The sequence below is a fragment of the Lissotriton helveticus genome, chromosome 9 (genome assembly GCF_964261635.1).
Source record: "Lissotriton helveticus chromosome 9, aLisHel1.1, whole genome shotgun sequence".
Classification (NCBI taxonomy): domain Eukaryota; kingdom Metazoa; phylum Chordata; class Amphibia; order Caudata; family Salamandridae; genus Lissotriton; species Lissotriton helveticus.
The window spans coordinates 253264770-253290907 of NC_136070.1; the positions used below are offsets into that span (position 1 = coordinate 253264770).

General features: G+C 42.3%; 1 protein-coding gene and 1 pseudogene across 2 annotated transcripts in view; both read left to right on the forward strand.

The window, feature by feature from the left end:
• The window catches only part of LOC144782545 (G2/mitotic-specific cyclin-B3 pseudogene), a 32582-nt pseudogene extending 21101 nt beyond the window's left edge, over window positions 1-11481 (forward strand).
• LTBP2 (latent transforming growth factor beta binding protein 2) overlaps window positions 1-26138 on the forward strand; it is a 1439407-nt gene that overhangs the window by 495675 nt on the left and 917594 nt on the right. The gene's annotated exons all lie outside the window — the stretch shown is intronic.

The window sequence follows — 26138 nt, forward strand, 5'->3', positions numbered from 1 at the left end:
CCAACTCTTGCAGAATGTGCCATCTTCAACAACAAAATGTTGCATTTAGAAAACCAAGAGATTGTGAAACTGGAAGCTATTGACAGAGTAGAGCATATGGGATCAACAATTATTTTGTCTGAGAATTTGAAAACAAAATTGGATTCATTAGAGAAGACTATATCTAAAACTGCAGGTTTTGAAAAGACTCTGAATGTGTGCTTAAACTGCCGTATAATTTTAAGAAGGAATTTACATGTTGAAAGAGGTCTGGTAAATGGATCAATGGGTAATGTTGTTGATTTTGTGAAATACAGAAATAGAGATGGAATTGAATTTTTAAAAATTAAATTTGATGGCATTGAGGAAGTACAGCTAATTGGTTGTTGTTCTGCTAGATTTTTGCTTGTAAAAGACTTATATGTTCGCCGTAAGCAGTTTCCTGTTTGCTTGGCATATGCGGTGACAATCCATAAATCGCAAGGTTTAAGTGTAGACAGTGCATTGGTGAATATTGGCAGTTCTGTGTTCAAGGAGGGTATGGCATATGTGGCATTGTCACGAGTTAGAACTTTATCGGGATTGTACTTGATTGAGTGTGATGTCACAAACATTTGTGCGGATCTAGATTGTGTTAAGGAATACACTAGGTTAAGAAGAGAGTATGCGCCACATTTGCCTCAATATCCTTTGTTTGAGAAACGTGTGGTAGGCCGGAAACGAAGAAATGTGACCAATACTAGGGAGGTTGTAGCAAAAAGACGAAAAGTCGATGAACCTGAAATTATAAGCAGAAACAAAAAGGATTCTGTTGAAGATGTTGTTGGTTTTCAATTTGAAAACAGTTCTGGTGTCAACTGCTATGCTAATGTAGTGGTTAATGTTTTGTTTTCTCTAGAAAATGTAAAAGAAGAGATTGTGGTCAATTCTGATCAAAGATTTTGCAGTTTGTTAAATTCTGTGTTAGAGAAATGTAGCACTGATAGAACAAAAATAGAAAGTGTGTCTGAAATTCGAAATCTGTTAGACAGATGTTCAGGTCAAACACAATTCTCTCAAAATATTCAGCAAGATTGTCAGGAGTTTTTAATGTATATGCTTGATGTATTGCATGCTGAAGGTGTAGATGTAGATCACCTGTTTGGGCTTTCTTATCAATGGCAGCATGACTGCGAGAACTGTAGGGTATCAAGTACTACTAGTGTAGACTCAGAAAGATTTATATATTTAACTTTGCCAGACAGTAAACCAGTCTCCTTTAATAAGCTAGTAAAAGCAGCTGATCACAACATGGAATGTAGCCAATGTAAATCTGAAATGATGTCAACATTATTTATACGAACATATGGCCAGTATGTCATTTTAATGTTCCAACGATGTAGGCCTGATTGAACAAAATTGACAACTTTGATAAAAAAAATTGTGGCTTCACAGTTGTCAATATCAGGAAGGACTTTTGTAACTGCAGCAATTATATATCATGACGGTCCTTCAATAACATCAGGACATTACACAGCTTATTTAAAGTCTAGAAATGGCTGGTCATTCTGCAACGATTCTGTTTTAATTTTTTTTAAAAAATTGCCGTATGACCTTAAAAATTCTTACCTGGTGTTTTTAAAACCAAAATTTTAGGGAAAGAATCTCGGGATGTGCTCTGAGGAATTTCAAGAGGTTCTAATGGCTCCTACACGATTTGGCCTTGAGGATAAGTGTAGTACAGAGACATAACTTCTTACCATAACACTTGACGTCATGGAAAAATAACTGCACTTTGAATGAGTTCAGAAAAACTGTTTCTTTTTATAAGCTAATTCAAGCAGCCAATCAAAACATGGAGTAGAGGGAATGTAAGTCTGCAATGCTGTCTACTGTTTTATATTGCTTTGTGATTAAAAGTGATGTAGAGAATTAAATAATTGTAGTAGTCATAGAGGTAGTGTAAGTCTGCTTCATAGTAAGCAGTATCAGTGTCATAGGAAATGTAGAACATGAGTGAGCAAGAAGGGTAAGATATTACTAGTCCAGGATTGTGAAAATGATCTTCAACATTTTAATTCTGAAAGTTGCGGAAATACAAAATGACGGGATTTGCTTACAAGAATTCCAAGAGTTATAAATGGCTCTTACATGATTTGTCCTTGTGGAAACGTGTGGTAGAGAGCGAGAAGTCATTTATTGTATGTAACATATTTTTCAAAACGATGGAGGTTTTCTTTCAGAAAGTGGCGGGCTGAAAATAATAACAGCACAACAGAGTGTAAGCTGTTCATAGGACATCCTTCGACGTCATGGAAAGTAAGTTAATTTTAAGGAGTTCTGAATTCTGATTTGTTATGTTGTATGGGTTTTTTAAACACAATCATTTTGATTGTGTTTTTTTTTCCCCGCTGTTATATGATGAATACCTTTAAGTCACTGTTTTTAGTGAAATTTGATACATTCTGAGAACAGCAAAAATAAACCATTTAACACGTATAATTAATTCTGTACTGTTTGTATTTATGATGTACATTTAGAACTGTGTAGGAGGCATGGAGAAGGCGAGGCTTCTGTAAGTGTCAAAGTTGTTGCATACAGTGCTCACATTCTACGTAGTCTTTCATATAATAGACTACATTTCCACAATGAGATACCTAAGCAAAGGAAACACAGGTGATATGATTGTGGAATGAGCAAAAAAAATTGCACGTTTTTCTATTATATTACCTGTGTTTCCTAACATTACACATCACATTGTGTAGATGAGGTTTAGGCCTGTTCCAGGAGACAGAGGAGGTCTGACATTTGTTAAAGAGTGCAGTGGGCATGACTCACTTCGTTGGTAGGCCTGCACATGTATTATCTCCTCTGTATTCTTCAACAAACCTAAATTTCATCTGCAACCCTGAGTAGGACTTACCTGAAACAAATCTGTGGATAGGTTACACCTTATCGGCATCTTGAAACAATCATTTAAAATGTTAGGGTCAGATTTATGATGGCCGTGCGCCTCTTTTGCGCCGCTGTGGGTCACTTTTGTGTAAAAGATGCACCATGTTGCAAGATAGGTTTCAGTTCATCTCCAGCAAGATACCATCAGTTTAAAATGTATATAATTAGCACTGTGTAGGGGGCATGCAGAAGCTGAAGCTTTTGTAAGTGTCAAAGTTGTTGCATGCAGTGCTGCACTTCTGGGTACTGTTTCATATGCTGGACTACATCTGCACAATGAGATACCTAAGCAAAGGAAACACCAGTGATGTGATTGTGAAATGAGCAAAAGAAATTGCACGTTTTTCAATTACATCACCTGTGTTTCCTAAGTTTACGAATGACATTGTGCAGATGAAGTTTAGGTCTGTCCACGGACACAGAAGAGGTCTGGCCTTTGTTCAAGAGTGAAGTGGACATGACTTACTTCATTGGTAGGCTTTCACATGTATTATCTCCTTTGTATTCTTCAACAAGCGTAAATTTGATCTGCAACCCTGAGTAGGCCTCACCTTAAACAAACCTCTGGAGAGGCCACACCTTATCGTCATCCTGAATTAATCATTTAAAATGTTAGGGACAGATTTATGATAGGTGTATGCCTCTTTTGCGCCACTGTGCGTCACTTTTGTGACGCATTGGCGGTGGAAAAGATTTGCTATGAGGCGACAAAATTACAAATGTATGCATCTAGGCAGATGTGTCATGCTGTAAAAAACCCGTGCCACATGAAACCGATGCAGCAGTGATGCAAAAGATGCACCATGTTGCAAGACAGGCCTCATTTCATCTCCAACAAGATAAGAAGCTGAGTCTTCTGTAAATGTCAAAATTGTTGTATACACTGCTCAACTTCTGTGTACTCTTTGATATGCTAGACTCCAACTGCACTATGAGATACCTAAGCAAAGGCAACACAGGTGATGTGATTGTGAAATGAGGAAAAGAAACTCCACATTTTTCAATTACATCACCTGTGTTTCCTAAGTTTACGAATGACATTGTGCAGATGAAGTTTAGGTCTGTCCACGGACACAGAAGAGGTCTGGCCTTTGTTCATGAGTGAAGTGGACATGACTTACTTCATTGGTAGGCCTTCACATGTATTATCTCCTGTGTATTCTTCAACAAGCGTAAATTTGATCTGCAACCCTGAGTAGGCCTCACCTTAAACAAACCTCTGGAGAGGCCACACCTTATCGTCATCCTGAATTAATCATTTCAAATGTTAGGGACAGATTTATGATAGGTGTATGCCTCTTTTGCGCCACTGTGCGTCACTTTTGTGACGCAGTGGCGGTGGAAAAGATTTGCTATGAGGCGACAAAATTACAGATTGATGCATCTAGGCAGATATATCAAGCTGTAAAAAACCCGTGTCACATGAAACCGATGCAGCAGTGATGCAAAAGATGCACCATGTTGCAAGATAGGCCTCACTTCATCTGCATCAAGATACTGTTAGTTTAAAATGTATATTTTTAGGACTGTGTAGGGGCATGGAAAAGCAGAGGCTTCTGTAAGTGTCAAAGTTGTTGAAAAACTGTTTGTCCTTCAACCTTTTCCCTTGTCTTTTCTAATTTTTAAAAACATGTTTTAATATTCTTCAAATGTTTGTTCTCTCTTTCACAGATTGAAAGTATAAAAATAACAAGTGACTAACTTAACGACAATTATAAGGTAAATGTTTTGTACTCTTTTCGTTACATTTCTATCACATTCACCTACTATTAGTTCCACAGCTTCATTTCTTTAACCCTCAGTTTCCTGCCTTTGCTACTTCCCTCATTCCTTTCTCTATTACCTACTTACTCTACTCCTTCCACTCCTTTTCTCAGTCCCTCTCTTCTCATAGTTCCTCACTCTTGTTCACTCACTCCATCTCTATTACTCTTAGTGTCTTTGACTGATCACTCTTTACTATTTGTTCATTATGCTTTTTCTGTGTAGTTGAAGCACACTAAGGGGCATATTATGAACACAGCCAATAAAATTATTGCTGTTTTTATCGGCAGAAAACTGCTGCAAAAGTGGTTTTAGCGGCAGTTTTCTGCCGCAAAAGCGGCTTTAGCGACACATTTCTGCCGATAAAAGCTGCAAAACTTTTATTGCCTATGTTGATAATATGGCCCTATGTTATTTACATTTCTTTGCTGTTTCAATTATTCTTTTTCTGTTACTTCTTCTTTTCTGCTTTCTGTTTTTTCTCTCTGTTATTCCACATGTTTTAATCTTATTTTGAACATTCACTCATATTCTCTAAGAAACTCTTCTTTGTTATTCTTCTACTCTCCTTTTTTTCTTTCACTTCCTTATCTATTTTGTTTTTCACAATTATATCCTCTTCCCTCTTTTCTTCGGTAAATAAATCTATTAAACAGTATCTCTGGTTTAGACCCTATAGCTGTCTTTGTTTTAACATTACTCTCTGTTTACTTCCCTTATACTTACTCTTCTTTTTTTTAAAAAAAAAATTTTGGGTTCGCTCCCGGTTCGCGTACCGGCGAGCGAACCAGGAAGCGAACCAAAAGAAATACAGCTTGCCAGAGTGCTAAACATTCTAGCAATTTTTTTTGAAAGGGGAGGTAGTTCTGAAAAGAACTTTTTTTTTAATGTTTTTGTTGTTTTATATTTTATTTTTATTTTTCTGAACATTTTTTGTTTTTTTTGTATTTTTTGAACAGTTTTATGTTTTTTTTGTTTTTTTTGGAGGGGAAACAACAAAAAACAGGCATTGGAAAGGGCTCAACAGGAGCAAAAAAAATTTTACTTTCTGGGGCGTTTAGAGCACTTGTGGTTTTCAAATGCTCTGTTGATTAAGTTAATGCTCATATTGGCACATGACAGTAATGTACCGCAATATAAACAGGTAATCTTCATATGGACAAAGTTGTCCTGAATGTTTGGCACGGTTTCCCGTGCCTCTGGCCCTGACAAAGATACCTGTGTTGATGTCCTGGCCACAGGAGTTGGAGGATTGTCCTGAAGGTCACGCATCTCTGCCCGGCTGTAGTTTAGTGGATGCCACCTCAGCATGTGACGGTGCATAGTATAGTTGCCGAAGCTATACTTCTTTAAGGTGCCTCTAGATAAGTCCTCTTTACATATCAGGCACGTCACATATCGAGCATTAACTTTTTTCTGCCCTTCAGGGATTGAAAAAAACTGCCAAATGAAACTAGTTTTCCGAGGAGAAACCCGGGGCTGCTCTTCTAAAAACTGTGGTCCCTGTATCTCCTCTTCCTCTTGTTCATCCTCTTCCTCTTCTGTGTTGCTAATGAACTGTGGAGGTGGTCCTCTCTTCCCATGAGGAGGTGGTGGTGGTGGTGGGGGTGGACCAGCTGAAGCTACCAATGAAGCCATTGCTCAGTGATCACAAAGGGTCTTCCTCTCACAAAGATGAAATTCAGAGTGAGGAAAGAAGGAGGGGTTTTCATCAATTTGGAAAAAAAAATAGGTCTAAACCAATGAAAAGTGTTATTTTTAGATCACATGACCTAGCCTTACATCATTAGGAAACCAAAAGTGAGATGAACCAATGAAAAGTTTTATTAACAAGTCACATGACCTGTTACGCTTATGTTACGCGCTGCGGAACACGCCCCGGATCGCTTCCGGGGAGCTGCGCTTCGCGCCTCGGTTCGCGCTCCGGAGCACTTCCGGGTGCGCTAACGCGGCGCGTCATAAGACGCATTACGCGGCAACGCGACACGTCGCGCTTTCGCGACGCGCCCGGATCGCTTCCGGGGAGCTGCGCTTCGCGCCTCGGTTCATGCTCCGGAGCACTTCCGGGTGCGCTAACGCGGCGCATCATAACACGCATTACGCGACAACGTGATATGTCGCGCTTCCGTGACGCGTCACGATGTTGATTTCTAACGCGGCAGTTGCGCAAACGGAACGTTTACTGGTTCGCGGACCGGGTCGCGGCACCAAATTAAGCTAACGGGAAGCTTCCCGGTTCGCAAACCGGGAGCGAACCAAAACATAATAATAAAAAAAAATATTAATAAACATATAAAATAAATTTTTTGATTTAAAGAAAAATACATTTTACAGCTATAGATATTAGCTTTTAAAAAACCAATGAAATTCACTGAAAAAACCATAGGTTATAGACCATATATAGTTAGGAATTAGCATTTACAAAACCTTGAAAATTCACTGAAAAAAACATAGGTTATAGACCATATATAGTTAGGAATTAGCATTTAAAAAACCTTTTTTTACTCACACAAAACCATTGAAATTCCATATATAGTTAGTTGTACTAACTATATATCGCGCACCCGCAATCCACTGCTGATCATGTCACATATTACATCATTCATGACATGGTCAGTGACATCACTGATGACATCACTGATGACATCTCAAATGACATCACTGATGACATCACTGATGACATCTCAAATGACATCACTGATGACATCACTGATGACATCATCCAGCGACTGTGTGTTTCTATAAATTTTAAATATGTTTTACATATTGAAGAATGAGTAGATGTAGAAGTGTCTGGAAGAAGGATTTAGTAGGTGCGTGACTGACTGTATGAGTGAGTGATTAAATGTGTCTCACTGAGTGCATGGGTTAGTGACTAAACTGTTTTAATTTGTGCATCATTATGTCTGTTGTTCTGTAAACTGCTGCATGTGTTGATCAGTACCTATATGAGTAACTATATGGGTTATTGGTTGATTGCCTAAGTATTTGTATGGGAGACTGAGTGTGTGTGTGGGTGGCTGGGAGGTGTATAACTCTGTGCATAGATGTGTGAGCAGTTGATTCACTAGATGTATGGGTTGAAAAGTGCATGTGGAAACACCTGTATGGGTGGTTGACTGAGTGCATTAATGAGTGAATGGATATCTCAGTGCTACATGTGAAAGTAAGTACATATGTAAAACACAGTACATGTGAGAGTTGACATATATAAATAACTGTGCATAAGAGCCAGTGCATGTGTGAGTGGCTGTATGGATGATTGTGAACTTGTATCAGGGATTGTATAAGAGAGTAGATATGTGTTAGTATATGTTTGAATAAGTAAGGTGTGTATAACTGTATAGTTGAGGAAATGGAGGTGTGATTGATTCTTTGCATGACTGACTAGGTGTGTGAGTAACTCCATGGATGAGTGACAGTCTGTGAGTGTCTGTTTACACTGAGTGTATCTTAGGTTATATTAGAGTCTGAAGAGGTTCATCATATTATCACATGAGTGATGTCATCAGTGATGTGATCAGTAATGTCAAATGAGATGTCATCAGTGATGTCATTTGAGATGTCATCAGTGATGTCATCAGTGATGTCATCAGTGATGTCATTTGAGATGTCATCAGTGATGTCATCAGTGATGTCATTTGAGATGTCATCAGTGATGTCATCAGTGATGTCACTGACCATGTCATGAATGATGTAATATGTGACATGATCAGCAGTGGATTGCGGGTGCGCGATATATAGTTAGTACAACTAACTATATATGGAATTTCAATGGTTTTGTGTGAGTAAAAAAAGGTTTTTTAAATGCTAATTCCTAACTATATATGGTCTATAACCTATGGTTTTTTCAGTGAATTTTCAAGGTTTTGTAAATGCTAATTCCTAACTATATATGGTCTATAACCTATGGTTTTTTCAGTGAATTTATATATATATGAGTATATATATGTGGGGCACATATAATATAGTGTTTCCGGGGTCCCGCGCATGGGCGGGAATATTCTAATGCTTATGACTTTGATGAGGATACCCCTGGAAGAGAACTAGGATTACAGGTAAGTAACTAATCCTTATTGCTTCCTGCGGAGGTTCGCCAAGTGTGCACGTGCAAACATGGAGACACTTACTCTGGCTCGCTTCATCTGCGAGCTGACTCTGCAGGATTACGATTATGTCCAGGAGAGTGCCTCAAAGCTGGCGGCTAGTTGTTTGCTCCTGGCACTCTGCATGAAAAGTCTTGGAGGATGGACTCCTACCTTATCACACTACAGTGGGTACCGGATCACTTTTTTTAAATAACAGTATTGAGGGAGTCCCGCAAACTTCCTGTGGGACCAACTGTTCAGATATATCTATTTTTTATCCCTTTCAAATTCACCTTGAGCACCTCTTTAAATGTGAAATTCATGAAAACGGCTCAACAGCTTAACACTAAATCGTGAAAAGCATGCTTTCTGAGTCAAAGTTTTAACTTTCTGCCAAATTTGTTGTCATTCCGGTCAGCTGCTTTTTTCTGTGTCATGTCCCACAATTCCCTATGGGAATTAACATAGGAAAATGACATTTAGGAAGCCCCTATTTTTCTCTGCCTCCGCTTGCCGGTTCACCTGTGGTGGATAAACTTTTTGGGAAAATGTAGTGATGCTTCATCAAATGATTTCAAAGTTATTAGCAAACCAAAAGACGGTCTTCCTATCAAAACCTTGACTTTGCTGTAACTACATAGTGGCGACTGCCACTTTGTAACAAATATATAAAACAGAGTTTGCAATAGTGACTCTAGCTACGGTTAGATCAGAGTGTCCATTGAAAAGACAGTTTTTGGTTTGCTTTGGTGCTGTTTGACAAATCCGTTTGACAAATCTACATGAAGCTTTCCAAATAAAAGAAGTTCGGGTTAGGTTCGACATGCCAATTTCTTTTCTGTCTCTATACTTATTTTAGTTACTTTTAATGATTTGCAACTGCCTTCTTGAGTTCTGCAAATATAGCCTCTAATAAACTGCTAAAAAACTGATATTTTATTTTAAAATTGACATTTTTATTGAAAAGTGTTTCACATACATCCATATCTATTAATCTACCTATGTATCTTGCTGACCCATATTTGAAAAGTAAATCTCATTGGACTAAGGATCTTTTTCTCTAGTTGCCCTTTTCAGGTCTGCAAACATAGACTTAGGTTTGCAGATTCAAAGGCTTTTATTCTTTCCCACAATACAAAATATCCTGTTGTAGTCACCATTACATGACACAGGGCATGGTTACCAAGTCCTGAAACGTAATAAGAATGGCCACTTTAAGGAACTGGATGGGCATACCCTGACACTTGGCCCTAGGAGGGTGGACATCCAAAGACCCCCTGCCAAGTAAAACAATTTGAAAAAAGTAGTTTGTTCCACTGAGTTTGCAAACTCTGCTCCTTGTTGGCAGAATTCCAACAAGTGAGAGATCCTGACACCCGTCAACTCACTTTGAAGAGTTCAGACTCTGAGTCAAGTTTGTGGACTATGAAACCTGTGCAACCATGTTGGGTCCCCTTTTTCAGTTTGTGGGCTCTTACAGAGTTTGAGGTCTACCAATCTCATTGACCCCCATTGGATCCACTGCTGTAGTTCATGGACACTGTACAGAGTTCGAGGACTACTGTTGCCACTTGGGAGTGTTGTCATTTTGCAGACGAAATCGTAGTACCTGGTCTCTGAACATCTAACAACAAGGGCAGGACTTCCTGTAAAGTCAGTGAACTTCTAAACGTTTCCATTTCAGAGAGAGCTGAGAAGAAATTCCAAGATCATCACATATTTCCCAGGAGTAAGACTTGATATTGAGGAGTGTGTGGACCTAGAGAAGGATTCTATTGGTTGAGAGCTCTTAACTCATACCCCAGGAGGGAAAAAACGGAATGCAAGGAGCTTCACCTGAAATTTCTGTGCCCAGAAATTAAGCAGGAGCAGAGAGGTCTGTACTCCTATAGTGCTTTGACCTTGACACATCTCCTCAAATTAGAGTTTAAACAGGAGTATTTTACGTTTATATTGAAACAGATAAAACAAACCAAGATAAAACAAACCCAACCACTTGAAAGATAGGATACAATAACACAGATAGATTTTCCTGCTTCATTTATCTTAAAATCTTTGCCTTATATTACATGGAGTTCGGTGATCAGAAACCCAGAAGTAGTAACTAAAACAAGGAAGCCCACTACAAAATATTCCATCAACAAAAAAAGAAAAAAATGTACAAGTGAACGTTTGTCACCACATTTGCACCAAAAGTCAGTAAAAGCACTCCAAAAAACGAAATACAAATACAAGAACAAAACCCACAAATTAAAAAGATTCTTTTTGCGAACGACCCAGAAAACTCAAAAGAGTTTTGAGGCCCTGAAAGGCCAAAGGTCATGCCCTGTAGCCAACCTCTGTTTCGTTCGACTAAAGGCCATGGGAAGTTGGGAGTAACCGTGAACAGTGGTTGGGTGCAAGACCTGGCTGAAGGTGGGTCTCAACCTGCTATGGGCGGCCAACTTGCACTGCCCTCAACCAACCACCACTGTGCGTAGCTGGTAGTCAACCTCACTACGACCAGTCGAAAATTGTGTGCAGTGGTGGTTGGCTGACCATGGCAGGTTGAGCCACACCGTGTGGCTAATCCTCACTGTGTATGGTCTAAGGCTGGGTGTAGAGAGGAACAGCCAACCGTACATGGAGTATATAATCAAAAACCCCAGAATTTCACACAAAAAACATAGTTAGTGTGAAGTTACGGTTAGAATTGTTATTAGACCTTAGAGTATAAACCTGTAGCTTTCTGCTGGAAACATGGCTTTCTTTTTATTCCAGAAGAAATCTCAAAATTATTTGACTATGTCGGCAAAGCATTTACTAGGGGTATCGAAATGAATATTAATGCGCTCCTGTAATAGTTTGGTAATGCATTCATTGTTATAGGATTGATCTTAACCTTTAGCCCTAAGTTTACGGCAGGCCTTCTTTTTGAATTTGCATTAGTAGAGGTGGTAAATTAGTTGCTACTATAGTTTCAAAGATTCTTGATCTGAGAACCCCTAAATATTTTATTAATGTTGTAAATGTTTCCTTACTCCAATCTTTACTTTACATTCCCATTAATCATAAAGAGTGCATTTTAACCTCGAAACGTTTATCTAGCCATTGTGTACGGGAGGGATATAGGACATATCCGTCATAAATGCCAAATTGTAGTTTGAAAAAAGTAGTAAGGTCACTCCTGGAGAATCCTATATACTATCAAGTTGCAGTATTACATTATGTTATTAGACTGATTACACCGAATGTAATAAGGTCACCATGTGATAACATCATTTTGAATTAAATGGCTAACCATATACTTTACTCGTTATACAATGGCATTTGAATTGTCCTAAATATTGCAAAAGATGCAATTTAAGAAATATATATATAAGATGTAAGCATTTAAGATACTAATTACGCTATTCAAACCATGTGGGAATAATGTTTTCTTTAAATTATCAGTTATCACTGTATCATCTGAAATGTAGAAAGTGTCATGGTTATTCAGGGATGTAATTAAGAATATCCTCTCTCATGCCTGTGCTACAGTATTATGAACATGGTCGCTTTTGAAATGCAGAGGAATTTCCACATTGAGGCATTGAAAATGTAATACAGAAACAGAATATTTCTTTTTAACAGATGAATAGCTTTTTAAAGTTTAAACGAGTCAAACAATTGAAATTGTGCTTTTGTTTTTACCAAAATTGCATTGAAGGATATTTGAGATTATATTAAATCATGAATATATGAGAGAGGAAAATGAAAACGTAAATAATGAGAGATAAACATGAGTGGCAAATGAAGTGCAGATTTACACATAAAGTTCCACTTGGTATTCAATTTTAAACAGTGGAATATTTCTGTATTTGATGATTATGTTATGACCTCATAAACTTGGCAAAAGTAACTGGTTGATAGCTAAGAAATGTCATAAATGTGTTAACATCATTTATAATTGGGAGCATATGTTATAGTTGTGCCCATTACAAAACACACATTGATTACAGAGCTTTATGTTTCGTAGGAGCAGTTATCAAATAGGATTTTCCAGTTGATAGAGTAATTGCTTTTTGGGAGAATGCATGGAACTTATTTGTAATATTGAACCACAAAGAATGTTGTTCTTATTTCAGTATTATTTGTGAGGCCGTACATACAAGTATGAAATCCCCAACAATAAGTAACCTTCCAAACTGAATTTGTATACTCACAAGGGAATGGGCCGAAGCAGAGATTTTAGCGTTTTCAAATGCTTCTAATTATATGGCTGAACTTGTATACTTTTCTATATACTTAAAAAAGTCCCTTTCACTTTCATCGGTGTTTTACTACACACTATTGATTTTAAAACCGCCTAGGGTGTTTATTATTCTACTTAACTATAAGAATTTAAGTCACCATACTAAAAACAATTCAGACAAGTACTGACATATGCTTACACCTACACTTTGCATGAAGGTCTGACTTCATTGGAGCTCTCTGAATATTCCAAGAGTGTTATTGGGATTTGAGAACGTCAGAAATTCACTTGAGTACTCTGATATGTAAAAAATGCTCCGCTTGGAAATATACAACTGTAAACTTCTGCATGCTGAAAGATCACACAAAAGTACATCTGTCCTATATTTTAGCTCTGACTTGACAGCACAGCTGTCACAATACCTTATGTGATCAAGAAAAAAGAGGTTTAAAAGAAGGAACTATTAAGAGGGGAACTTAAGCTCCACCCACATGTTGGTTTCCTTGAGTATAGTATAGCATTTGATTGGGCAGATGTTCTGAGCCTTTTTTGAAAAGTATATTTATATTGCACTTTTTGCCTTGTGGGAAAGATTATGTTCAACACAGCAGGACTGAGTTATTTATGGGGGCAAACCAATGATCAAGAATATAGGACTGATCTGTTTTTTTAATTACATTTTATGGCAAAGGCAGTAGGTCTGGCATATTTAGTTTGAAAAGCATATGTTAAAGTCAATAGTCATTTAAGGGTGCCTTATGTTCTGCCTTTGGGTATTTTTACTACAACAAGGAGGCAAAGTCAAAGGTTTAAGGCTGTGGAAATTGTATATGGATGCGTTGTGTGGAGTTCAGCTGATGTCCTGCAATATAGAAAAGACTTTTCTACCTATTTTTAGTGAGTAAGTGAAAAACCTTTTCTACATGCTATCTAATTCATGTCTACAGAGGCATGAACGTTTTTCTGTAAGGAACCTGTGCCAAATAATGAAGAAGGACTGAAACAGAATACTCTTGCTATGAAGTAGTTTTGCAGGTTTTTTTGTAGCTTAAAAAAGGTATTTGATCAATATATGCTTATTTAATGCACTTAGTATGGTTTCATGATAGGGGCGTGGCTTGCAGCCGCGGAAGATAGCTACTCACTGAATGAGCTCTCCACCGACTGCACTGTTTCTTGTGTATCCTGACTGCCTGGTGTCCATAGGGAGTGGCTCAGGGGCACGAGCGAGGTGCCGGGACACTCGGGAGTCCAGCGGGTCCCTAAGCAAGATGGCAGGAGGCTCATGTCAGCTTCTTAGCGAGATCCGTCTGTGGCTCCAGCCTATTCAAAATGGCAGCGACTGCTGTGCGGCCGTTCAGGATGAACCCGGCCTTGACCAAAGTAGTGGTGCCGCATATGCCTAGGGGAGCCGCAGAGAGTGTAGCGACCCCCTGGGCAGACTTAGTGTCACGGGGGCAGCCGCCTTGAACCGGCAACAATAGAGGTCCCTCCTTTGCTGCACACGAGCGACAGCCCTAGTGTGACGGAGCAGGCAGGAGCAGTCCTGTGGGAGACCCAATCGAAAATCGCCTGACCAGGTATGGAGAACGCTCTTTTCATTGTAGTGCCATGGGGCAGCTGGCGTCCCCTGTACAGGACTGGCCACATGAGGAGGTAGCTGCAGTTTGTGGACCTGGCTAGCATTGTGCAGAGGGGTCCGGTCTGTAAGGATTCCCTGCACTGGAATCCCTGCTGTAGTACCTGTGATTGGTGAGCCTCCCTGCCCTGACTGCACTTACCATACGCAGCGCTGAGCCGGGTGCCTTGAGTACGAGTGGGGGCTATGATGATGAGACTACTGCAGCATTTGAAGGGCTGCGGCACTTGAGGAGACCTCAAAAACGGTCTTGGTGGAGGCTGTTAACCTGCTGAGATCAGAGGAGACATCCGCCCCAGTGATTGGTCTGCCCCACTATGGGTCACACTAGGGCGCAAAGGGAGCCCACAATGGGCTCCAGATCTGGCCCAGAGCCCACACCACTGCAGGGCAAATTGCTGATAGGGCCAACGGGAGGCGAAGTGGAGCCTGCAGCTGCTTTGCATTCTGACATTATCCTAGTACAGATACTGGAAGCCATTAACAAGTCCAGAGACTTTTTGGAGCACACAATTGGGTCACTGGAGGTGGACCATGGGATCCTCAAAGATAATCATTGCATTCTGAGTGCTAGAGTGGCAGAGAAGGAGGCAGTTGTGGCAGTGATCCTGACGAGGCAGGATGCACTCGTGACCCAGGTGCGTGATCTTACCAAAAGGTGGACACCCTGGATTGGCAGGTGGAGGATGCAGCTGCTTTGCATACTGATATTATCCTAGTACAGATACTGGAAGGCATTAACAAGTCCAGAGACATTTTGGAGCACAAAATTGGGTCACTGGAGGGGCGCAGCTGGTGAAACAATGTGCGGATAGTGGGACTGCTGGAAAAGGAGGAGGGCTCAGACATGATCTGATACCTTCAGACATGGCTTGAAACTGAGGTGGCCCCTCACGGTTGTTGTAAATCCTTGGCTTTAAAGAGGGCGCACCGAGTCCTGGCTTGGCCCCCACTGCTGGTGGCCTGCCACACCCGGTGTGTTGGCATGCCTCCTGCACTATTGTGATAGAGGCCTTATCCTGAAACGCCCTTTAGAAGTTGTGGAAGTTAGTGTTAAAAACGGGCCAGTATCCATTTACCTGGATTATGCTATGGAGGTGCAACCATGCACTACCTCGTTCATGGAAGTGAAGAAGGCACTCTGAGTGGCGAGTGACCCCTATATGTTACTGTTCCCCACCTGACTTGAGTAGAAGACAATTCCTTTTTCTTTGATAAACCTGCATCTGTCTGGAAGTGGCTCAAATTGTATGGGGCAGATGCAAATGCTGCACCGTGGCATAAGCATAGCAGATATCAGGTAGCCAAGCCTAAGACAAGGCGCTCACCAACAAGCTCAGGGAAGCACTACGAACAAGAGTCATAAATTAATGGTGCTCAAGATCAAGGGTGGGCTACTAAACAACCCCACAAAATGTAACCCTCAAACTAGGAGTTAATCAGTACAATGCAGTCGATCTGAGCACTCAGAGTTCCAATCCAAGGAATCCAATAATATCTGTCAGCTTTATTCTGATCTACCAATTCAAATCATATGATAATGTTTCTGTACCTCAAATCTTATATAGAGGTGAAGCGCTATAAACAGCCAGCCAACACGTGTTTTGTTGTATGCCAAGTTTACCTTCGACTTCTTCAGGGCTGTAAACTGTAAATCAATCAAACATATAATCACCATAATATTTTACATAAAATAACTATCACCCACCAGTAGTGGCCCGTGGTGGGAGTGCTGCCTGGCGCTGACATGGGGCAGGGGAGGGGCAGGATGGGGGGTAGTAAACTGCGGAATACGGCTGCACAGAGGTAAGTACACAAACAAATAAATAAAACGAATTTTGTTGCGCACGCTGCATCGCATTTATTTTGTGCAGTACCCCTGGATCTAGTGCCTCATTTAACAAAATAGATTCAATATGCAATAGTTTGTTGTGGTGCTACAGATAAAAAAAAACAATTTTGCTTATTACAATTGTTATATTCCACTATGGAAAACAATATTATTACAACCACAATCTTTTGGCTTTTCAAAACCAAATGGGTAGATTAAAATTTGCACAGATAAGTAATGCATTCTTTCTCTTGTTTACAAGGACAAATGCTCTTCCAAAAGAGAAGTTTTTAAATATTTACAAATTAGGGCATCCATATATAAATTGAAGAAAAATCAGTTTAACATCGCAACTGCAATCTATTACATAAAATAGCTGTAGGAAAGATAACAGAATTAGGGTTTATTATAAGATATTTTCCGAACTGGTAACGGATGATATAGAACTTCGGGTAGAGAATTGAAATAAAAAGCTGGACATAGGTGGCCAAATACAAACATTTCAGGAATCTATAAATTTAAGGAATTTACTTCTACCAACTTAAAAATTCAGCATTATAAACTTTATAACACTCCTGTCTGTCAAACTATTCAGATGTGGAGCTGAGCTGATGACAATTGTCCTTGCTGTCAACAGTCCGGTGCTGACATATGTTTACTAACTGGTCACAACTGCAGACATACTGGCATGAAATATTTGGTTTTATGGAAATAATACTACACACGCAGATTATCCCTACTCCACAATTAATCATGATGATAATAGATTATGCAGTATGTGGCTATATTGTATTTCATAACGTAGTATTTGTAGCTATAATTATAGCGCGTATTTGTGTATACTCAGCATGGCTGGATGCTGAACCCCCAACAGTGGCGAACCCTTTATCTATCTAGTTTTCATTTGTAAACATCACTGTATATAGGTAAGGGGGAGACAGCAAGGAAAAGGGCAAATAATATTCAGGGACCTCTTGAACACTATCCAGGACCACACTATTGTGTGTATTGAATATGTTTTTTTAATCCTCATTAATTATGTATTTAGTATATTATATTAATGTATATTATTATTTTACTTTCCTCTTCCAAATAAAGAAATAAAAAATAAACAACCAATACAATTAAATACCCAAAACAGCAAAATGAGTGAATGGCTTTGCGAAACGAACGGTGCATCTGAGTAAGATCAAACCAGTGCGATCGCTGAAAAATATACTGAAGCCCTACCACATTTCATCTGCTCCAGATGGACGTCAGCAGAGCATGTATGACTGCTTGAATAAGGGAAGACTAAGATATGCATTGATATTCATCCAGAAACAAGGAGCAGTGATGTGAAAGGAAAGCCAAGCACAAGTGGCAACTTGATTACAGGTATATCTCTGGACAATGTCAAAATCAGGATGGCCAGCCACTCATGACATACTGAATAAGACAAATATCATAGAAGATGGGCAAAGATGAATTCGAATTTCTCAAGTGAAGGCAAAAGAATGTAAGGGCCTATAAAGTTGACAAAGTTGACAAACTACTATCAAGGGCGGAGCCAACCCTACCAAGGACACCGCAGCTATTTCAGAGAGATATTCCGAGTCCTAAAACCTTGAGTGGATAAACTAGATAGCCTATCATGGCTAGTTTGGCTACAACCCAATTTCAGGTAACCAGTGAGGTCCTCGGGGTCAAAAACAGAGTACATGTGAGGAAAAACTTAACAGCTGCTTTGAGTATTATTTCAGAAGAGTAGAGGATAACACATTGATGGTGAAGCACAAAGACCATTTTTGAAAATTTTAAAGTAGCACCCATATGGTAAATATGGTGGTAAACAATAGACCAGTCCCAAAGCAGGGCGGCACACACTTTTTGGCAGAGCAAGAATCACACAGGTCCACTTGGCCTTATCAGCTTAAAAAAATAAATAATCCAACCCAGGGTTGAAGTAATGTCAGTACTTGTCATCTGTAGTGCGCTCTATTATATTTTCTGATACGTGTAAAAATATGGGAAATAAAGCACTTCTTTATGGAATGGGGCGATCGAGAAAGCCATACCTATCTCTGTTTTTCCTACTTAGGGAGTTTCTTACTCCGAAGATGAGAACGAGTTTTTCACCAGTAGTGCTGTAATTTGAGTTCAGACGTTAGTACCAAAATAGGGCAAAACCATTCTTTCTCCTGGCATTTTTAGAGTACGTGTGACAAATTCATAAACTTAAAGGAGGAAAGCATGTAACACCAGTGTTTATAGGGTTACCAAAATGCTCTCTCAGAGACATAACTTTCTAGTGCTGGGCTTGTCTTAATCATCTTAATACATTATGGAAGTAATAGTGTTTTTTTATTATTTATTTTTTATTGAGATCCAGAATGTAGTTACAAATATATTAGTAAACTCAATTCATAAATATTATACATTCACTAATCATCCATAAATACAGCATACATAGTCAGAAATCGAAATTACAACCCAAATTAAGACGAGAAATAATGATAATTAAAAAACCCTCGTAGGATAAAAGTAAAAAATAGATAATATTAAGCGCTCCTGAAATAGGCAAAGACAAGTAGCTAAAGTGCATGCGGAGCAAGATGTGCAAAATAGCAATATGGCAACTGAACCATCAGCTCTAACTCTTGTTTTTACTCAAAATACTGTTCCCCTAATTTTTCAAACTTCTTAATCCCCCTATTGCGCATTGCATACAACCGTTTGCTGTTTCTAACTTTTTTTTATTAAAATGCAAACATGCCACATCACATTTATTCAGTATAGAAATCATGAATTTTCTGTACACATTTACCTTCCTTTGCCCACTATTACATGCAGAGATATTTAAATCACATTTCCATGCAGTATGTCAAACAACATCTTTGATAGAATCCCCCATATCTGGATCCATCACTGTTGACTCTGTCCCTGGGTTAGCGTTCTGTGGATCAGTGGCACAGTTCAATATATCTTGTAGGCAGGTTGATGATTACAGGCACTATTTCCTCACCTGAGAATGCTTGGCTTAGGTACTCTCTTTGCGTATCATTTAACTGGACAGTTGCTGTGTCATACACAAACATCAAGATTATGGGTAGGATGCTATATTTTGGAGTCACTGTGATCTTGTTAATAGGACTGAAACCCCTAGAGGATCTATTGGACTTCCCACTTGGGAGAGACTGTTCCATCCATGACTAAAATGATGTTCTTACTACTCCTGGATGTCTTAATCATGTTGGCTATGTATCTGCTGAGTTGTTCACCTTCTCCGTATCGTTTTCCAACTGAATACTTTTTTTTTTTATTTAACAAAGTTTTATTGAGCATATAGTAGTTATACAGAATGCAGGTATCCACTTTTGTAGCAATACAACAGTAGTATGTTCTGTAGCATTCAACCTAAAAGAAGGAAAGAAATCATACAAACAATGCCAAAGGTCATGTCACATCGTGTCTTATGAGTATACTCATAGGCAAAAAACCAATAACAGGATTTTCCAATAGTCCCCTCTGACGGGAAACACCCGATCATATATTACATTGCTACCGCACTACCTGTGGTCAGAGGACCATCGCTCATTGAGCTGTTACGTATTGGGCATCATCAGTTCAATTCCAGCTCAGTCTGAGTCAGTAGATATTCTCTTAGAGGAGCCCATATTTCCCTGGGTCGTGAGGACCGTGGCAGTTCTTCAGCGTAGGTCTTCAGCTGGTCTCGACAATATACCATGTCCTTGAGCCATTTGTCCACTTTTGGACACAGTCTGCTGTCCCATGTGAACAAGGTGCGCCTCTTTGCCAACAATAACGCCACTTGAATAAATTTCCCAGTAGCCCCCCGTATTTCTGGGCCGTGGCCTAGCAAGCATAGTGCCGGAGTGTTAGTCAAGGGCATTCCCGTAATTTCTGTAATAAGAGCGAGTACCCTTTCTCAGTATTGAAAGACCCACTGGCATTGCCATGCTATGTGTATAAAACCGGCATCCCCCATTCCGCACCTCTTACAGTTAGCAGTTGCCCTCAGCCCTGTCCTCCACAGCCGTAGAGGAGTATGGTACGTTTGATGCAGAAATTTGAGGTGTATTATGCGCAAATTACTGTTGGACGTTAAACGTCCCGTTGTCGAACAGACCGTCAGCCATTCCTCCTCTGTGATGGGGGGGTCAACCGCAGCATTCCATCTTGCCAGGCATGATGTAGCACTGTGTGGTGTGTCTTTCTGCACTGCTCTGTATAATTTAGTGACCAGCTTGCGTTTCGTGGGCGTGATAATTATCAATTGTAGTGCAGAGAGAGTCTCGGGTTCCTCTGGGAAACGCGCGTAATGGTCTTTTATGGCGCTCCGCAGTCTGTAGCATGTGAACTGAAACAATAGTTTAGGGTTGTGTATGTAGGCTAGGTCGTCTCCAGTAATGTAGGTGCCCTCTGGGAATATATCACTCATCAGTGTAATACCCGCTTCCCTGAGCACTTTAACAGCCCCCTGATCGATAGCAACTGATAATGCTGCGTGTCCATCTTTTGGCATAGCGGGCGCATATAATGGGAGCTTCTGCGTTCGTCGGCCAATCGCCTGCCATGCTGCCACTGTGGTGTCGATGGTGTTGATCTCCGCTCTGGGGGTGTGTCGGTGGGTGTGTGAGATGATACTGCGTAAGGGAATAGGGTACGCGTCCCCCCCTTCAACCACTATGTGAGGTAGGAAGTCGTGGGGCTTGTACCAATAGTATGCATAGTGTGCCTGACAGCACAGGTAATAATCATAAAAATCTGGCGCGTTAAATCCCCCTCTGTCGTACGTTAGTGTCAAGGTCTTCCAGCTTATCCTCGCCTGTTTAGTGCCCCAGACCAGCCTCAATAGCTGAGACCGTAATGTTTTAAAAAAGTGCTGAGTGAGCGGTATCGGTATATTGCAAAATAGGTATAAAATGTAGGCAATACCACCATTTTTATGACAGAGATGCGGTCAGCCAAGGATAGGGGAGGCACTGCCATCTGTCTATTTGTGCAACTAAGGCCCGATATGCAGCACCGTAATTTTCTGTTATGACCACTTGGGGGTCCCTATGTATCCACACCCCTAGATATTTCACAGGGTCAGCAGACCAGACCAATGGGTATTCAACCGGCGGAGGGGTAGTCATCTCCGTCAGAGGGATGATGACAGACTTATCCCAGTTGATATGTAGGCCCGAGAATAAGCCAAACTTGACGTATTTGCGCAGTACTGGGGACAAGTGTTTATGCGGTTCTCTGACGTATAGGACCATGTCGTCCGGGTAAAGCGAAATTCCCACTGGCCTGTTATTAAAGTTCAGAGCCGCCTCTCTATGTAACTGCCTGATTTTACAAGCCAGTGGCTCTAGCACTATGGCAAATATGAGCGGAGAGAGGGGGCATCCCTGTCGGGTGCCTCTACCCACCTCGATGTGTTCAGACGTGTCTCCCCCAACACGGACTCTTGCAGACGGCTCAGTATATAGTATCTGAATCCATTTAAGGAATACTGTTGGGAAGCCCATTCTGTGCAGTATGTGCATCATGTACCTCCACTCTATAGAGTCGAATGCTTTTGCGGCATTCAAGAGGACCGCAACAGCGGGCAGGTCAGGATTCAGGACATGAAGCATGGCGAAGATAGTACGTAGATTTAAAGAGGTAGAACGGTCAGGAATAAACACAGCCTGTTCAGGCAGTACAAGCAGTGGCATGAGGGGTTGTAGCTTGGTGGCCAGTATTTTAGCTAGGATTTTGGCATCTAAATTGATAAGAGATAGGGGGCAGTACGATTCACAGCGCTCGGGGGGGGTTTATCCTTCTTTAATAGGGTAATGATCATCACTTGGCGCAGTGAAGGGGGTAATCGGCCAGCCTCGTGCGCTTCAGCGTACATTCCTAAAAGGTGGGGCGCCAGAATATCAGCATGGGCCTGATAGAACTCTGCAGTCGGCCCGTCGGGGCCGGGGGGCTTTTCCGTTCGGCAGTGTCTTGATGGCATCTATCACGTCCTCCGTGTCTATCGGAAGACTCAGATACTAGTGGTGCACGTCCGATAGCCATGCGCATGCGATGTCTTGTAGGTATTCCTCCATGGCTGGCTCGCCAATCCCGCCCGTGGACGTGTATAACGTGGCATAAAATTGACGGAATTGTTCCACTATGGCAGCGGGTGTATAGTGAGATTCCCTATTCGCGTCCACGATGTGGTCTATGGGAGGTTGATAGGCCCTGCTCTGTAGTCGGCTCGCCAGCATTCTGCCCGGCCGTTCCCCCTCCCCGTATCGCCGAGCTACATGGCGTTTGGAGAGGTACTTCACCTCTGTGTCAGCAAGCGCGTTGTATTCGTCTATGTGCTTGTGTATGTCAGCTAGGATGGCCGTCGAGGGTGCAGCATCATATTGTGTTTCCAGCTCTCGCAATTTCTTCTCTACTGCAGTGAGCTGTCCCCTAATGTCCCTCGGTATCCCCGCAGATGTGCTTATGCAAGTGCCACGTATTGTGACCTTAAAGGCCTCCCATAGTGTTTCCTGGCTGTCCACGGACCCCACATTTAACTAAAAATATTGCGCTATGGCCGATTTAATGGTGTCAGCGTATATAGGATCAAGGAGTGCTTCCGCCCTGAATCGCCAGGTAAATGGTTTATGTGGGTTATGCGGGATGTGTAGTGATAGGAACACCGGATTATGGTCCGACAGCGTTCTGGAAGGTTATGCACGTCTGTGACCCAGCTATGCGCCCCGTCATTTAGTAACCAATAATCCTGTCGGGACCAGCCCCTAGTCGCGGGAGTGATATGTGTCCGTGCTAACACTCCGGCATTTCTATGGCGCCATGCGTCTGCCAATCCAAACTCTAGCATGCCATCTTTCACACAGTCCGCAACCTTTATCATTCTAGTGCTCTGTAGGTTGGATTTGTCGGTCCGGGGATCAAAGTATGTGTTAAGGTCACCCCCAAGTATTATGTCCGTGTCCGGCCATTCATGCAGCGCTCTGAACATGTTTAGGTATGTTGAAGTGTCATCAACTACCGGACCATAAATATTCACTATCGTCACTAGTACATTGCCCAATTTCTCCATCACCATCGCCCATCGGCCCTCGGAGTCTGTGTTAGTGCAGAGCGCTGTAAAGGCCACCACCTTTTTCACCAGAATAAGGACTCCTCTAGCGTAAGTGGAATATGACGATGCTAGACGGTATGCCCAGCGTTTGGCAATTCTGTCCTCAGATGCCCTGGTTAAGTGCGTTTCCTGCAGTAGTGCGATGTGTGCCTGGTGTCTATCGAGCTGCGCCAGCACTTGCCTGATTTTTTGCTGTGTGTTTAAGCCCCGGACATTCCAAGTTATGCAGTTTAGGTAGTCCCAGTCATGTGTAGTGCCCTTGGGTTGTGTATCGTCGTTTGGTTTTGCAGCAGGGTGGTCTCCCCGACGGTGAGTACAGTACAGTGTAGTAGTCTGAACAGTGAGCGACCTTGGCATTTGAGCAACAGAAACTTGCCCCCCCTCCCACTTCAGCACACCCAACTTGCTAAAAACATGCCCCTCAATTAACTCCCACAAAGGCCCCAATAGTAATAAATTTGATTCCCATTGGGGATCACCCATCGGGAGTCGTGGCGGCTACAACCTCTCCCATATAAACAGAGGGAGGGGTGCCACCGATTGTAAAACTTTTCCAGCCAGCCCACGTATCAGAGTGTCATGGATATGAGACATTTATATCCCCACGCAGCACTGAAACTAAAGAGTCAGGTGCATCACATTTCAATCATTGCCACCCGTCCGCCCGCCTTTGACATCAGTGTCACATGCCCTCTGATGGGCCTCAACATGCCCCTCTTACTGTTTACTCATCGATGTCGGACGTCTGAGAGGCTGGAGAATTCTGCTTTTGGCGCCGTAGTGTCTGCGCTTATTCCATTGCGTGTTTAGGGTTGTTGAAGATCTTTCCTTTGTCCATGGTGCCAACTCGCAAACGCGCTGGGTACAACATCGCATACGGGACCTGTTCCTTTTGCAGCAGCTTCTTGACAGCCTGAAATTTCTTGTGCGCTGCTTGAACGCTCGCCGTAAAGTCCGGGTAAAAGGATAGTGCATTGCCTTGATAGGTGATTGATCCTTTGAGCCTGGTTACTCGGAGAACTGTGTCACTATCTCTAAAGTTCATTAGGCGAGCGATGATTGGTCTCGGAGGTGTTCCTGGCGGCGGGCGCGCTGCAAGTGATCGGTGCGCCCTTTCTATGGCAAACAGAGGAGAGAGCTCTTCCTTTCTGCAGATTTTCTGTAACATCCCTTCGACGTATTCCTCTAGACGCCCTACATTTGTCGATTCTGGCAGGCCTAAGATGCGTACGTTATTTCGGCGCGAGCGGGCTTCAATGTCCTCGATTTTGGCCTGTATGACTGCCAGCAATTTGGTGATGTCTGTGGTCTTCTCTGCCACCTGCTGCAGTCCATCCTCCGCATCAGAAATTCTTTGTTCGGCCTCCCCAATTCGCGTCGCTTGTTTGTCGAGTTTAGTGGAGAAGTGATCCATCCTACCGTTTAATGCCTCAATCTTGCCGTCTATGGCCAGTAGACTCACCTGGATGGCTGCGAGTAAATTCTCAAGCGCCGTAGGGGATTGTGCTGGCGCGTCCTGTTCTGAGTCCGAGGTCGCGGTGTTGCCAGGCTTGGATCCTTTACGCAGCTCGAATGTCAGCCAGGGCTGGTTCTTCTCAGGCTTGCCCATAGTCTTAAGGGATGTGTACCGCCCTCAGTGCGCGTTCCCCTGCGTTGTTGCCGCGACAGTTCACTGGTCGCACGTGGGTTCCTCGACACTTTGGCAGGTGTAGCTAGAGTTAGGCGCGTCTGTGCGAGTGAAATGGCGTGAAAGGGCAGTGTACGTTGCCGCGGATGGTGAATGTGCTGCGTAGTGCCTACCAGCAGTCAGGGCCCACCAGGTCTGCGCAGTGATCAGTAGCGCGAGTTCAGCACCCGGGTCGTAGTTGTCGTCTCAGCGGCCCGCGCCCAGTGCCTCGGGAGCAAGACTGTGAAGGTGCTTCTCTGATCCGCGGGTATGGCTCATGCAAATGCTGCCTTTCGTGTGGACAGGGTTGAGATGGGTGGCGACGTGATGATGAGTTAAGTCCCTGGCGAGCGAACTACCTTGCTGCACGGCCTCGGTGTACTCCACAGCTATCTGTCTCGGCGTGCGTCAGGTCCTTTCCCGGGCAGCTCACCAGGTTTCGCAGTTTCTCCAGACCCCTCGACACGGTGTGTCTGGCAGGCGTCTCCCGGTTTACAGGCGGAGCAGAATGGCGCCTGGCTTCCCGGTCGCAGAAATGTCTCCAGCAACTGGGGGTATATGACAATGTCCCTTTAGTTCACGAGGTAGTCCGCCGGCGGTGTATTCATCTGGCCTGGGCGGCAGAGGCAGGCCCCGCAGATGGTGTTCCAGGACGCTGGAGGCCCATGCCAGCAGCGTGCCGCAGGCCTGTGGTGAAGCTCCCGCCTGCGGCGTCCGCAGTCCCTCGCCTGTGTCCGCGGGGTCAGCGCCCGAAGCCGCAGCCACAAGAGTCCTTAGCCTGGCAGTAGAGGTGGGGGTACACATGCCCAAGCGGTCGAGCAGCCTCACTTTTCTGCCTGCTGCCTTCTTCCCGCCCTAGGCGCCGGGCGCTGTTGTAGATCCCTCCTCCCGGCACCAGCAG